The sequence below is a fragment of the Anser cygnoides genome, chromosome 4 (assembly GCF_040182565.1).
Source record: "Anser cygnoides isolate HZ-2024a breed goose chromosome 4, Taihu_goose_T2T_genome, whole genome shotgun sequence".
In the NCBI taxonomy this organism is placed as follows: Eukaryota; Metazoa; Chordata; class Aves; order Anseriformes; family Anatidae; genus Anser; species Anser cygnoides.
The window spans coordinates 7,999,342-8,016,306 of NC_089876.1; positions in this window are offsets into that span (position 1 = coordinate 7,999,342).

A 16,965-nucleotide genomic window follows, 5' to 3' on the forward strand; every position below is an offset into this window, starting at 1 on the left:
AGTAGATATGTCAGATAAGTTATTACCTAACAGACCTTTTACAGGATTGTCTCATTGGGTAAGCTACAGCTTTTTGTTTAATATTACTGGGAGGTCATTCCCTCACTTGCTGAACTAGTAGCTGCATTTTTCTCTCAGAAGGGTTGTTGCTGCTGGGTGTGCTCGTAGCTGTACTTGGAGCCCTTCCCTTATTTGTTAAGGGTAATTTGCTTGGGGCAGGAGGAAAAACGACTAGCAGTACTTAAGAGATCATAGAACCTGGGGTATACTCTGGCTAGGTAGCTACTTACCATTATCAGTATGTTTACAGGACGCTGTATGTAGCTGGAATACTAGAGACCTGTTCCACTCTAGGGTTAACTAACACTTCAAAGCTCATGGTGTGTTGAGTTTTCTTTGGCTTTCACTTTCCCAGGTTAGTGCTGAAACTACAAAGTGAAGTCAGTAGCAATGATGTTGAATACCTACTTCCCACAGAAATTGCTAGATTTTGTTAATGTGTTGCTCAGGAAGTGCTAAATGGAGGCAGAGAAGAAATAGTTCATAGAACAGACTGTCCAAAAACAAAGCCTTGCTATCTGAACTTCAGATAACGGGGATTACTTCAAGCTGTGTCTTGGAGAGTCCCTTGGTAGCAGACTTAACAGGTACCAAATTCCTCAACTCTGTTTGAATGTGAACTCTTGCTCACATTTTTAATTATGGAGACTAATTTCTATTGAAGTCCTCAGTGAACATTGAGGCTGCAGGTTGATGTTAGCCTGTAGTTAGGTAAGATAAACATGCAGCCACAAAGAGTAGTCCTTTTCTCTCTGGTGTTGGATCATGGATCATCTGCGGTGTGATGATCTAGGTGGACTAACTGGCCTAGGCAAAAGGCTGTTTGATTAGAAGAAACTGGTTTGCAGGGGATCAGTGTGCTGTGAAGATTCACTTTGTACATCTTGCACAAAAAGGGGTAAAAAAAAAAAAAGACAGGTCACTTCAGGAGAATCCCTGACTAGCTTAATGCAAAACTGAACTTGAACTAATAACTCTACAAATTCATATTATTAGGAATAAACTTGCAATGCCAAATCTGCCCACAAGATGTAGCTGCTGCTCTTCCAAATACTGACAGGGCTGTGTGTTAGCACACTGCAGAAGCAGAGATTGTCCTTGACTTGTGCTAAATACTAATAAGGCAATTGTTCTAGTAGATTCCTGTTGGGAGGGATGAAGAGCTGCAAAGTGGTGTATGCCAACAGACTGTATATAAATAGTGATAATGCTATCTGGAACTTCAGTGCTACAGCTATCAAAGTAGTATCATACCACCAATTAATATAATCAAGTTCTTTAGAGTTGGCTGTGGGACAGGGTCTCTGTTGCTAGTTTTGCCCTTCTGCTCTATGGATGTGGGATGGGGGGAGTTACAGGCATTTTGTGTATACCTTTAGGAAAATGCTGCACAAGGGAGTACTGGCACCCTCCTTACCTTCCTTCGTTCCTTCAGGGCGAAATGTCCAAGGATGGCTTCGGGTGGGCTGCGTGTGCAGACTGTCTCTGATCCAGTATCTCAGTGGATAAAGGGAAGAGAGCTGTGAAGTGGAGAAAGGAGAGGAGCCTCTCAACTTATTTGTTCCCTTCCTTGAATATAAGGGCATTGCATATACCTTAGTTCCCAATCTGCTGACTGAGGTGGATGCAGATCAAGTCCAGTAAGAGAGCAGCATACCAGATAAAACTTTCATTTGGTCTCGTTATCATGCGTATTATCCAGAATCACATCTCGTGTGGCTGTTCATTGCTTACTGATATTGCATAATGGAAACTGCACTTCAGTAAGATGTTGAGAGACAGCACACCACAGTCCTACTGCAATCTGTGACTACTGTGCTGTGAAATCTGCCTGAGGCTCTCCTATTTGCTGGTTGTCTCCCTGCGTACAAGATAACTGGCTGTATGTGACAGCCATCACTTGAATAGAGATGGCTGTGAATGCCTGTGCACTGAAGAGGATGAGTTTTTGAATGTGTGAATTACCAAAGCTCATCACCTAAGTATTGCTTAACTTTCAGTTTGGATGACTACATTTTGCTTGTCAAGTTTGTGCATGGCTTTTTTCTTTTTTGCTGCTTTGTATGGGCTGCTTTGACCTTTGCATTTTAAACAGCTCAGAAGGGATAACTTATATATTGCACCTGCAGAGAAAAATATCTTCAATTTAACACTCACAGGCTGGAAGAAGAAGTCTAATATTTCATAATTCCTAGTTGAAGAGTGTTTAAGTGTCACTGTCCCTATTTCAAAGCATCATTCTTTTTTACTATAATTCCTCTAATGCTGGACAGTCCCCATCAGAAGAATTCACCTTTACAGCATACAATATAGGTGGCTGGATGCACAGTACTAAAGTTGTGTGTTCCAGTGGGATGAGATTAGAGTACACTACCTTCAGATAGGCATCAAGCTGGTTGGTTTGTTATATTATTGCTATTTATCATCAGCAAGCAGATAATAGGGAAATAGCGTACTGCCTGGTGCCTCTGTGTTCACTTGTTTTTCTTTATTTATACTAAAGTAATATATATTTATATAAATATAAGTAATTGCTAGGTGCTGCACAAACAGAGGGTGACAGTTCTTGCTCCAGACAGCCTGTTTCTGGTTCAAGTATATGGGATGAGATATTTTTATTTCAAAGTTGATCAGGGTGGATCAAAGGTCCTGAACCTGCTTGTGTGAGCTAACTGCACTCATGTGTTTGTAGTAAGGTCTTTCAGGGGACTGGGCTTTTAACACCTTTTCATGGCATTTCCCAGGTTCTTCATATGACTGAAGTCTTAATTAAGGGCATGCAGCTGCCCTTGGACTCTTCTCAGCTGTGCCACTGTGCAGGCAGTCTCTGCACTGATGTTGGTCAGTTTGTTTATGATGGGACTCCTTTTTCTGTTAGGCTTCCAAAGCAACTGTAACTGCTTAGGCTTGCCTAGCATGTCCAAAGTCACCTTTGCAGCCATTTCAGCTCCTGTTCCATCATAACCCGGTTTCAGCAGAACACTCTTCGTGGTCCAAGTACAGACTATTTGGTCTCACGTCTTGTTATAGGTTCTGAAGTCATGGCTCAAACCCTGTTGCATTTAATACATATCTCCAGACTGATTCCAGAATTGGAGGGTTGCTTTCTGACTTTCTCATTCTGACTTTCTAGTCCTTTTTGCACTGCTCTGGCTTAAAGAAATGCCGTAGTTTAACGTGGGAGAGTCTCGGGAGAGTTTCAGGAGAGTCATCTCAGTGTGAAACTTGAACCATGCAAGGCTGAATCAGTTGCTGTGACTTCAGGTGGACACTTAAATGTACCAGCTTCACTTCTAAGGCTTCAACTGATAACTCCAAAGCAGATGTAATTCATTTCTGTCCCTCATTTAAAAACAAACAACCAAAACCAACACTTTAAATTGCACAGAAGAAAGCCATACAAATAATGGAACATCTATGTTTTTCCTCATTTTGGAGGAAAGGTTTGCAACCTGAACCAGTAAACAATATTTTAAAGCAGAAAAGAGAAATTAATACTCTTTTTCCATTAGAAAACAAACTTAGAAAGCATTTAGCTTCAGCACGCTGTATTTGGCTGAACGAGGAGCTCTCAGCCTTGTCAGAAGTCATTCAATCATGGCATAACTGATTCTTTTTTGGTTTTGAAAGATTCCTGTGATTTTTTTTGAGCTTGTAAAATGGATTGGTCACAGCATTTACTTTCTTACAGATGTCTTTTCCTTTCCTGTATGCCTAGTGCTGGCAAACTAAATAGTGCACAGGAGTGAAGGAATTTCTGTGAGTTTCTTCCTACTTTTAGTGATACGAGCGTCAGTAAAACTAACAGCAGTTTACATCAGGTATTTGCTTTTCAGCACTTACCACCAGGCTTCTGCCAGTGATGTCTTACTCTGAACATCTCTGTGGCCATTTGCAGACTGGGAACATAATTCTGTCAGACTCTAGATTTATTTTTTTTTTAAGTCGGCTGGGATAGAGGTTCCCAGTGTTGAAATCCTGCTGGCTTTAAGAGGGTTGTGGTGTAACTTTATCTGTCTCCTGGAGTCCTTCCTGACTCTTGGTGTGCTAGAGAGGAGAAGCCGGGCTGTGAGGCTGGCTCCTGGCTGGTGTCACCTGCCAGAGCACTGATGGAGCTGGAGCCCAGCTTGCGTATGATCCCAGTGTCCCAGAAGCAGCTGTGACAGTTTGATGGAGCAAACATATTATGGGTTGCAACAGATCACCAAGTGTGCTCGCATGTCATATACCTCCTTAGGCATAAGAAAAAAGCTGTTTGGGACACAAATGTGGTGAATTTTCCTCCCTGCATCTCTTTAAATCACTTGGACTTGCAATGTAAGACTGGGGGAAAGATCTTCAAGCCCTTCTGCTACTGTGTTGCTCTAGTCCCAGATCTGGTGGCTAGCCCTCCTGTGCAACAGCAGGGTAGAATTCAGATGCTTCTGGAGGAAAAGTGGTAGGATGGCATGGAGCTGTCTAATAAACCCTTCAATGTTTTTCTTCAATTTGTCTTGCAAGCTTGCTGAGCTATATTGTATCCTCGAGCCAGTTTCGCTTTTTAATTTGTTTTGATGTCTTAATTTTTTTGTCCAATTTAATCTACAAAGAAATATAGTTTCTCTGCATTGCCTTTTTTCCCCCCAAAATCAAAAGCCTATATTGTTCCCTCCCACCGTAAGTAAATGTTGGGCTTTTCAAATTCAATTAACTCTTTTCGTTTTGTACCAGTTCTTCAAGCTGCTTCTCTTATTCCCTCGTAGCTAGTCAAGAAGAGAACAAAACTTGCAGAAATGTGATTCTGGCTTCAGGGAGCAAACACTACATATTAAATAGTGGGAATGGGCTGTGCAGCCCACAGGGTGGGAGGACATCAGGCAGTAAGGGAATCCAAATGTTTTCCATGAATTTCTGGACATGGATTTGTCCCTAGCTTAAGTGAACAGGTGCCATTAAGGAGAGAGAAAAAAAAAGCGTTGCATGGTAGACGCAGGAAAAAGAGAGAACGTTATTTGGGAACTTAGTTATGCAAAGTTCCATCATGCAGCAAGTTCCACCACTTGTCTGTCTCTGGCACCTAAACCACCCAGCCCCTGCCTTTCTTTCCGTTAGCAAACCCACCGGGACTGCATTTGGGAAGCAAGTGGCAAGCGTTACCCTGGCTTGTGTTGAGGAGCTGTGCGGGAGCCTTTGCCCAGCAGCTGATGGTTTTATTTATAATCGTGGCGCCACGACTTGTCATTCCCTTTGAAAGCATCGTCAGTATGATGAGGGAGAATTATGTTTGGGTTGGAAGAGAGGTAAATGTTGGTCTAAAAATAGATCCTCAGCCTAGCTCCTAAAGAGTGTTGAGCAAAGCTGAGGAGATGGAGGTGTGCTGGCTGTTTTCTATTTCCCAACCACAGCAGCATCTGCTGCTAGCCTGTTTAGTGCTGCTGTTCACCACCTCCCCCATAGCTTGGAGGCAGAATGTCATCGAATATAATCGATAACATTAATCAATAACTTTTTTTGTTGGATCTTGCAGTAAAGCTGGGGTTTAAGTGATGGGGAGCTGAATTTGAGTGCTGGGATCTAAGTGCTGAGTCGTAGCGTGTGCTTGGAGAAGCTGCTTTGGTCCTCCCTGCCTCTGTTTCCACGGTGGTAGCTGGAGAGTGGCGAGGGCTGCTGCTTTGCACAACGCGCTGGGAGGTTTTCGGTTCCAAAAGCTGAGCCTGTTACTAATATTTTCCGTCTGATGGGCAGCCTGGAGCTAGCACTCCGAATTTTAGCTGCCCAGATCTCGTGATAGAAAAGCTGTTGTTCTGATAAATGAACTAATTAACAATGAAGCATCACATCTGGTAGAAAAATCTCTGCTGGAGTTTCTATGGAGATTTCTGTAAACAAATAAAATCCTTTCCAAAACAGTGTTTTGATCAGCAGTTGTTTCCAAACAATGGAACTTATATCTGGGTCTCAAATCTGAAATCTCCAGCTGAGATCTGGTCTGCCTGGAATCCAGGACATGGGCACTGGCTGTGGGTTTAACTATTTAATGGAGGTGACAGATGTTTAATAATAAAAAAAAAGGCAAATCTTATTGTTGCACTGTTTGTGTTGTCTGTGACAACTGTTCTGGGTGCTGAGCAGTGTCTGGCTGTACATCGTGGTACCTCTGAACCTGCCAGCCCAGCAGACATCTCCCCTGTCAGCCATCTCACAGCTGGCACCGTGGAAAAGTTCGTGTTTCTCCCAGTCTGGCCCCAGCCTGTCCCTCTTTCCCAGGGCAAGCTGTGTGAAACACACATGGGGTTGCTCTGGAGGAGAGGCTTTCAGTGGGAAAAGATCATGCCAGGACCCTTGGTGTCCATATATGCCAATACACTTCAGCTGAGGGTCTGACTTGTGAGCAGCTCTTCAGTTTTATTTAGTCTCGGCTTAATCAAGATGATCTCTGATCCCCTGCAGCTCTGGGATGTGGGGGTGAGAAGCTGGGCAGTGCTTGGTAGCACTGGTGGAGCACTGGTTGAGCAACTGGTAGTGGAAAAAATGTGCTTTTTCTAAACAAAAATGGGAACGGCCCCCTATTTTCTGTAAAATGAAGGCTTTTAAAGAGTCTCAAAGTGGTGGGTGATGCTAGGACTTTGGGCGAGGCAGGAGCCTGCCCATAGCAGAGCCCCCAGCAGCTGGTGCTGTATCACCCGCTGTTTGTTTAGCTGGCACTGACAAACCCATTGCTCAAACTTGTGACATTTCAATACTTGGGGTGACTCAACATGAGCACGGAGCGTTATTAACTTCTTTCTGGTGCCCGAGGCCCTGCGAGTAACAGTTATTCAAGGCAGAGCCCGGAGTCGGTTTGTCTGCTTGGGGTCTGCAATTCGTACCTCCGAGCGCTGCTCTCATCTTCCACCATAAATCCCAACCGAGGTGCCCCAGGAAAGCTTGTTCTTGGGCTTTAGATAATGGCAGACCGTGGAGACCAAAGGAGGAGGATGCTGGTGGGGACACCAGGATGAGGTGGTGTGGAATGAGAGGACTGAGAAATTGGCGTGACTGTAACCAGGTATATTGGCGTAACTGGACCAGGTATAAATGAACCATGAAATGTCCTTGGTCACTTACACATGGACTGGGAATGTTATCACCCAGTCTCCAGAGAAAAGAGTTAGGAAATACCTGTATATGCTTGAGAGTAAACATTGCTTGTGTTCAGCCAGATCCGGAAAGGGAAGAGTCCCATCTGGAAGGAGACGAACTCTCTCAGTGCCATCTGAAGTAAGGGGGACTTTGTATTTTCCAGGATTAGGTCCTATTTGAGCATCCATCCTAACGTGAGCAAGAAAAAAATGCAATTGGAAATGGTGGTGGCATATTTGTCCTTTCCTATTTACAGATACATAAATATAAATAAGAACATGGGTCAGTACATATATATATACATATATATATGCGTATATATATACACGTGTAAGCGTCATTCCTTGCTGTCTGATCCAAGCTCCAAACCTCCAGATGAGGGTCTTGCATGTTCTCCACTATGCTAAAATGTGGCTCAGGATCTTACCAGCTCAGAGAAGCATTCCTGTAGCGAAACAAGAGTCCCAATCCACAGGTGGCATAGCACTTTGCAGGGCTGCCAGGTGTTTTTCAGCTGATTTGCATGGGCGGACAGGGAGCAAAGCAGCTTGATTGCTGTAGGCAAGGAGTTAAGGTACCTGTGCTGCCTGTCCAGGTGTGAAACTGTTGTGCACTTAATTACTTGCTTTGCTCACAGCGATATTCAGTTTCTCAGCTTTGTAAGAAATATAATTTACGGGAACTTTATACTCCTGGCAAGCAACCAAGCAATTAATTTGGACTGCATCTTTCAGTTGCATTTTGCTCTGATACATGGCTGTGAAATCCAGAGGATGATGAAGAAATGGATAAAAGGGTATTACATTGTGGATTCTTTCAAATAAAATGAACAGCAGCTTGGGTTGTAGTTTGAGTAATAATGAGTAAAATACAAAGCGAAGGGCTGGAAACCTACCAGAGATCGCAGGAGAGATGAAGTGGATGGGCCAAACCGAGCTCCAGGTTTTCTGGTATGGCTCAGGCAGGGTTGTGAGGCCTTTTGTTAGCAGCAAGCACGTTTCCAGGTCAGTGCAAGTATGCTGAGAGGGGCCTGGGCTGTGAATTCGTGGCAAAGGATGGTGATAGACTCCAGAGCTCGGGGCAGCATGCTGCAGGGTGTCTGCTGGGGCACGGGGCAGAAAGAACCAGCATGAGTTTCAACCCGTGGTTCCCAAAAGGTTGAGGCTCCATAAATAAATGTTGTAAGCGGGCTTTAATTTCCCAATTAGTAGTTCACACCTTTGCTTTCACGGCTTTGTACTGCTGGTAGAGGTCTGCAAATAAGAAAAGGTTGAAAACAAGGCTGCTTCTTCCCTTGGAACATCAAAAGAAGACATAATGAACTGCAAGGCCACGTATCCACACCATCTGCAGCAAGGAGTTAGGTTTCTGTGTTGGCTGTACAGCTACGTGCTCTCAATTTGTTTCGTTCCCACTGTGCAAGCTACAGGGTTAGCACCAACAGGAACCAGCGTTGTCTCGGTAACAGTAATAAACAGGTCCAAGGCACGTTTCAGCATGGCTGTCATGCATGGGAAGCTAGAAATGTCCTGGTGCTATACAGCCAGTTCCTTAAGGGTTTTAGACATGTCATTTGCATGGATTTCAGTGGGAATGAGGTATCTGCTCATGACAAGGACCCAAGTGCTATTCCTCCCCACTACGCAGTGCTTTGCACGTGGGGAGATGGCAGACTTGTGACGTACCCCTGCCACCAAGCTGCATTTTGCTGCAATTCCCTTTTTTCTGCAATACATTGTAATATAACTTACGATTCCAAGGGTAACTTTACAAAGACCCCATAAGTAAATATATGGTGGAAGCAAATAGGTGTCACTGCAGTGGAGTCGGACATTTCCTCTGGCCCAGAGCTGGCCTTCGTCCCAGCTGTTTCCTCCTGCACGAGGCAGCTCCAGGGTGGGAGGCTGCTGTCACAGCAAGTTGCCTTTCCTTTTCATCTTCTTCACAGCTCTGCAGATGGATCGATGGACTGCTTTCAACTCTCAGCTTTCCTTTTAGGCCGTTGGGGAGATGATCTGTCCTTCACACAGAAACGTAGGGAGGTGACACAAGAAATCCTCTTGGATTAGTGCTGCAGATCAGTCGCAGCAGGAGCAGAGGGGGAATTGCAGGAAGGAGTTGGTAGGTTTTAAGGACTGTGACTTTCAAAGACTGGTGAGTTGGGGCCATGCTAAAGGTCTGCAGAACACACCCAGGACTTTTCGCTCAAGATGGTCCACCTGGCTGTGGGTCTGACACGAGCCATAAGCTTCATGAGGTGAAGTCCCAACCCTATTCTTCCCTCCATCCTATTACAAGATACAGCCACCCTGACAAAAGTAACAAAGAGCCAATGTCTTCCACAGAAGTAAATGGAATAAAGAAACCTTTCTTGAAGACTGGGACCCCTGCTCAGGGTGGCCCTGCTAGGGCAGGGCTCGGAGCAGAAGGCCACAGAGGTCCTTCAGCCATCCTGTGAATATTTACTCTAGCTTTGACTTGCATAAGGTGGTCTGGCAAGAAAGGCAGAAATCTCAGCTTCTGCTTTCTGTTACAGGTGGAAATTCAGACATTCCCCAAGAAATTCTTACAAGTGACCTGAATTTTACTTAGACTTAGCATTTTCAAGCTTTGTAAAAAAGTTTTAAGAGGCTCTCTCAGACCAAAATTTGCTGAGTGAGAGGGAGCTGCAAAACGGGGACTTTATTTTCCCACTAATCTCTTTTTTGCAGCCACTGGTGAGGAAAAAAGAAGCTTTTCTCAGCTCTTAGCTCTTTTTTGCTGTCAGACTTTTCTGCTGGGAGAAAGGTGATTCTTTTTTTTTTCCTTCTGCTTATTGTGACTTGGGATTGTGCACGCCAGAAAGCAACTGACTCTGCATAATAAATTGGAGGCGACCTGGAAAAAAACAAGTAAGTTGCAGTTTTTTGGGCGTTCATAAAACATATGCTCCAAAACCTGTTTGTATGTACATTGATGGTTATTTCCATTTGCCAAGGAACTACATGTACGCTTCTGCTTTTTCAAAAGTACATTGTGTGTGTTGTTGACGGGAGGCACTTTGGCTCCAAATGCTGCCAAATATCATTGTCCAACAGGGAGAGATTTTCCTCTCTTCTCCTTCTCCTTCTCCTTCTCCTTCATCTTTCTTCTTCTCTCCTGTGCCCACTGCACCTCTCTCCCTCTCCCTCTCCATCTCCCTCTCTTCCTCTCCTCTCCCATCCTATCTGCACGTCTCCCTTTTTTTTTCTCCTCCTCTCCACTCTCCCCGGCCAGGAAATCTTCCCATCACAATTTTGCACTGAGATCTGCTATAATTTGCATTAAATTCTTAATTAATATAAAATTCTTGGTTAATATAATTGCGCTTAACTAATTTAAATACAAAATTGTTTTGAGTCATGATGTGAAGCCACCAACGTTACCAAGAAAGCCAAGGAGCTAAAGTTGTTATTTTGGCTCAGAGAGTTTAATATGAAATGCAAATGCAGATAGCCTCTTTCCCCCAGATTTTGTGCCTCTGGTTGTAGCATTCTGGTTCAGGAATGTCTATTAATATTAAATAATACACTTGGGTGACTTTTGTAGGTGGAAGCCAGTACAGATTTCAAAGGACTCCAAAGGAGGCCCTTCATAAAGGAAACAAATAATTACACATTGTTTTTTTATTTTGTTATGTTTTTACCTTATTTGCCTCCAAGAAGCTTTAAATAGGCTTTCTTTGTTTGTCCACACTGGAGCAATATAACCAGGGAATTTGGCAGGATCCCAGATCCTGGCAGCAACTGCCAATAAAAGCTTGCTGAGCAAGTACAAAAAATAAAATCACACAGTATCATTTTTAACTTTGATTAAGTTGTGCTGAATTGCTCCAAGGGAGGTAATGGCAAGCTCCAAGGGGTTAGGACCAGCACGGGATGTGAAGGATGTTTATCTTGCAAGTGTTTGCTTTGTGTTGTATATGTAGTTCCCACTGCTGGGGAAACACTTTGTGAAAAGCCCACTATTGAAAGTTTGGGGAATAAACATTGCAACAACAGGAACAAACAAAAAACTTTTGTACACGGATAGCAAGTCACTGTCAAATAATAAAGTTGAGTATGCTTTAAAATGCTCTTTGCCATCCAGTGATGGGGCTGCCTCAGATTTGCCAGCAAGTGGCTGAGTGATGCCAGGGACTGTGGTCTTCAGCTTGATGCACTGTGGCTGATGTGCCACCATCTCACGGAACGAGCTGGCACATGGCATGGTTGTGTGGTCACACACTTGTTTTAGGACGAGCACAATATGCTACGGCCCATCTGTGGCGTGATGCTATATAAGGCAGGAAGCTGGGGAAATTGGCTCCTGCTATTCCGGCCCTATGTGTTGTGAAACGTGTTGGTTTGGGAATGCTCCTGGAGTGGGCTTGGCTGAGAAGGGAGCCAGCTGAGTGATGGGAGCCACCACCAGCCCCTTAGGTGGTTGTCTGTGGGTACATGAGGACCAGAGGCTGCGACGTTTAGGATATTTGTGTCTCACATTTGGCATGGCAGGGAGTTAACATGACTCCATGGTCATGAAGCCAACCGATGGGGCCCATACATGGGGATGCCCACCATCCTGAGGCCTGAGAGCTTCATGTTTCAGTCTTCAGATGCTTCACATTTATATTTCCTTTAGGGCACAATGTCTTCCCTCAGTACCCGGGATGCCAGGGATGTCAGGGCTCCAGGGTCAGCCTGTTCCGTACAGGGTCCCTGGTCTTATCCTTCTCCTGGGGCAAAACCACCTTTACGTGTGGGAAAGAGAACAGGAGGGAAAATTCCTCTAATCCCATCTAATTCCACCCAGCCTGGAGACCTGCTCCACATCTGCCATTGCATTGGAGAGCCCCAACACCTCCATCACCAAAACTGCTTTATTCTTGCCTAGCTTCTGGCAAGGAAGGGCTATTTGGGGACACAAAGTAGGTCTCTTCCTCCCTGAGCTGTTATCCAGAACTTAGGTACTCTTTTTTTTTTCATTTCTACATCATTGCCCTGTGATAAATGATCCCCCAGCTCATCTCGCTGTCCTGATTCCCAGCTTCCCTTCACTTGAAGCCATGCACTTGTTCAGCTCAGCGGTTGCCGAAAGCGTCCGCTCCCTGGACATTTCTGCTGGCCTTGCTGTTTGGAGTTTTAGCTCTGCTGCCCTCAGTAATTCCTCCTGAAAATCTCGGGTCCCACAAAGAGTTCTCTGTCGAGCCAGGAAGCGTTTGTGCTTCACGGTCTGTGTGCAGATGCCAAAGTTCTCAGCTGTGGAGCAGAATTCTCTACTCTGTCCTCCATTCCTTGGTTTCAAGTAAAAAAGGAAAAAAAAAATCCCCAAACAATACTATTTCTCCACATTCTTCTGGTTGCTGGAATCCCAGTACTCATCAAATGACTCCTCAGCCTTCACATTCCTTTGGATATCGTTCTCAGCAGCCATGCCCCACTCGATTCATCTGCTTTTCTCCACAGCGAGACAGTACAATCAGTTGTGTCTGCATTTCCTCCACTTTATCCCATTATCAGCTCCATTATATACTCTGTGCTTGCTCCCACATTGCTCTGAAGGTGTTTTTTTTCCTCTGGAAATCCACTCCCAGGAGTCCTGGCACCAGTTTGCTTGGTTTCCCCATGGTTTGCCTGCTGACACACAGCTCTGGAGCGTCTCAGGCCCAGCCTCCGTCATCACGTTTCACAGATCACATGCTGATGTAACTTATGTTTTTTACACTGGAGGTTTTTATTTTGTTTTTCTTTAACCCAAAGAAAGAGTAAAAACTGTGGTAAGGACAAGGATTACAGCTGGGGCTATGTTTTGCCTTTCTGCATGTGTCCCAGGCCCAGCAGCACTCCTCCAAGTGGGGCTGCAGATCAGGCCTTGCACCAGGCCCTTCCCCACAGGTGGTGAACTCTCTGATGACAGAAAGGGAGCAATTTGGTCACCAGATGTGAACATCTTGTGCTGGTGAGACAACCTGTGGTGCCAGCAATGTCCTGAGCAACCTGCTCTGGCCTGGTTTGAGCAGGGGCCCTGGATGGGACATCTCCAGAAGTCCCTTACCACCACAGCCATGCTGCGACCCTGCCTTAAGCAGAGGTTAAGGCCTGTCCCTGGGTGTCTGCAGGTTAGGACTAAGCCTTGCCCAGGATTCAGGGGTCCAGCTGTGAGGAGATAGGGTCCTATGGCAGTGGGGAGATCTGGGCATGCACAGGGGGCTGTGGGGAGGACACTGGCAGAGCCCCCCCCCCCCATCAGCTAATCACTACACAAACCCATGTTATTGCAAATAGGGAATGTCTGTACTCACCTCTTTATTTCTGGGCAGACTCCACTTGGATTTTGCCTTAATTTTCTGTCTTAATCTACCTAAACTGACCCGATTTTGATTTTTTTTTGTCCTCTCTCTTTTTTTTTTTTTTTTCTCTATCCCTATTTTATTGACACTTCATCCTTTGGACTCTTCATGTCTTGGACTCTCTTCTTGACCTAACTCAAAACATAGGTCCATAATCGCCTGTCACCATTTCAATATCCTGCTAGCAACCCCTGAGTTCATTTTCTCCTCATTCTCTGCACTAGAAGCAATATTTTTACTCTGTTGGTGCAGCACCTGGTCTCATCAACTTCTCTTCCTCTATCTATCTACAACATTGTCATGGCAGAGAAGAAGCTGTTGCCACACTGGTGACCCCTGATTTTGGTTTGTCTGCACTGCAGGGAGGGTACAGCTTTCAAGCCCTTGCATTGTGTGCCCCCAGCTCTCCTCCTTTCTTCCCTATCACTTGCTGGGTTTTGCTCTCAGCCTTCAAATATGTCATGTTTATGTGTGGATTTGGTCCCTTTCCCTGCCAGTTCAATGGCAGGACTCCTAGTCAGGCAATCCACAGGACCAGACTTTGTCAAAGCATGTTTTTGAGTTATTTATGGCACCTACTAAGCAGCCAAAAAGCATGGGGCCAGATCTTCACATGTTGTAACTATTGGGATTTCTTTGAAGAGGCAGAGATGTTTCCATTGCTGTAAGCCTATGTTGTGAATACAACTGGATGGTCTGGTCGAGGAAATTCACCAAGTGTCTGGGTACCAAGAGTACGAGAGGGCACAATGAGGACAAAGCAGGCAGCATCCAGTGTCCACATGTGGAGTGACAACCACCAGCCAACAGAAGTACAGCTCCAGGACAGCCCATGATGCCTCGTCTATTTTACCTGGCCAGGTGTCCTGCTTTTAGCAGTGATAGAGTTAATTTTCTTCCTATGGTGCTGTGTTTTGGATTTTGGATGAGAACAATGCTGATAACACCCCGATGTTTTTGTTGTTGCAGAGCAGTGCTTACACTAAGTCAAGGATTTTTCAGTTTCTCATAGCATCCTGCCAGCAAGGAGGCTGGGAGGGGACAGAGTCAGGACAGCTGGCCCAGGCTGGCCCAAGGGATATTTTGTACTATAATTCTGAACAAAAACACTGGGGAGGGCACTGCTCAGGGCTGGGCTGGGCATTGGTCAGCAAGTGGTGAGCAATTGCATTGTGCATTTCTTGTTTTATATATTCTTTTATCGTTATTATTATTTTCCATTCATTTTCTGTTCTATTACACTGTCTTTATCTCAACCCACAAGTTTTATCTTTTTTTTTTTTTTTTCCAGTTCTCTCCCCCATCCCACGGTGGGGGAATGAGCGAACAGCTGTGTGGTGCTGAGCTGCCTGCTGGGTTAAACCACAACACCAGGACAGCAGAAGAACCAGAGCTAACAGCTTATGGCTCAGCAGATTCCTTTTTTGTTGTTGTTGTTGTTTTGTTTTCTGTGCTTGAGCAGCAACTTCTTTTAAACCTTCACCTAGGGCTGAAACTCCATTTTCTGTTCCTTAGGGAATGCCATCATTTCCTCTCATCCTGTATTGCACCAAAATGTCGGGGCAGGTGATGAATGTGCCAGCAGCTACCAGGTGTTGGAGCTGCATGGAGCAGTGGTGGGGACAGACCAGCACAGAGGGGCAGCTCCCACGTTGTGGGAGGAGATAGTACTGATTCCTGGCTTGCCTTACAGTGTCAGGGGGATATCTGGGGAATGCACTTCATCCCAAGCACGTGCCATCGTGTTGGATCTTGATTTCTCTGTCCAGGAGTCTCTCAGTGTTGCAGAAAGCCCAAAGAAGCTACAATAAAATAATACTTTTGATAAAAATAACAAAAACAATAACAACAACAACAATAATAATAATAAAAATAAGATAGTCCCCTCCAATGGACATGGGGAAGTTCCTGCGTATCAGGAGAGAAGATTGTTTAGACAAGACAGGGCACAAGTGTCTGGCCAGCTTGGTGTCTCTGTGGTCAGTCTGGCTGGAGATCTGCCAGCTGAAGGGTGAAGGAGGCACCTGAGGTGAAAAATTTATGAAGAGATTGTAAATGCAAAATTCTTGTCAAGTCAGAGCACTGAAGTGAGGAGAGACGTTTGCTCTCATTGATTTTCTTTCTGGAAACCCACAGATTTTCTCTGGCTGCTCCTGAACCATTCTGTAGCACATTTGAAAGTAGAAAAAAACATTTCTTAGGGAATAACCAGTGTTGGGCAGCAAGGCCTTCAACTCTCAATGTGTTTCCATTGACTTTCACATTTTTTCCCTCATATTTCTGTTGGCCCGTGCTATAATTTAGACACTTGCTTCTACACCTCTTTGGTTAAGGTTTAAACAAAACTAAAATCCCACGATGCTTTACTGTGCAGACTTGGGCCTGGCTAAACTTTCTAGGCTCTTTAGCTCTACTGACTATTTCTGTGTGCTGCATAGTAACGTTGGTTAAAAGCTCTTCTTTTGTAGTAAATGAGAGCCTGCTTGTATTTATTGTGCTTCTTCTTGCAGAAATGCCATCAGAAGAGAGTTACCAGCACAGGTTTGCGTGGGTGGCATTTTTGTATATTGTCACTACTGCTTTCAGGAGAGGTAGGTAGGATGTGTATGCTCAAATAGCATAATTCCTGTGCCCCCTCCAATGCGTCACTGGTAAGTTGATAACAGTGTGGAAGTCTCAGAGGGAAGCCTTGATTTACACCACAGGTTGATCAGAGATCATAGTCACAGGGGACAGAGGTAGAATCATAGACTCACAGAATCATTTAGGTTGGAAAAGACCTCAAAGATCATCAAATCCAGCCGAAGTCTCGATTACTTTCAGATTTTACCCAAAGATCATCTAATTGGTAGATTTTGCTGATTTTGAGGACTGATGTGAATAGGTCACATTCAAAGCAGGGATGTTAGCCTCTTTGCTTCAATGAGAAATATGTTCTCCAATGACACTGTATAAAGGTTCATTTCTGTGTTATCATGATTGAAAGTATCACCATCAATAAGCAAGGAATATGCTATAGTAACATAATCTGAGTACAAAATATGGGTTACAAATCTACAGTAATTCTCTGTGTGTTCTTTAACTAGTTAATATGATGTGATAGATAAACCAGAGAAAAACCAGAGAAAAACAATGCACTTTCTCCCTAATTCCCTATATATAAAAATGATGAGCTGGACATGAGTTCCCCCAAAACTATGAAAAGTTGGAGGTTGTGCCATTTGTCAGTGGAAAGGTCATTTCACTGACATTAATCCAAATTTGATTTAAAGAGCTATAATATCCTCAGACACCATTTCTGCTAAGCCCCCCTCCTGGTGCTAAAAGCCACTGTGGCCTTGCATCCTCACCCAGAACTTGGCACCACCCGTCCTTTGACACCTCTCTTGGAGAGAGGCTGTTTTTTGAAATCCTATGCACCAAGACAGGGTTGACTCCCATAATCATCTGAAACT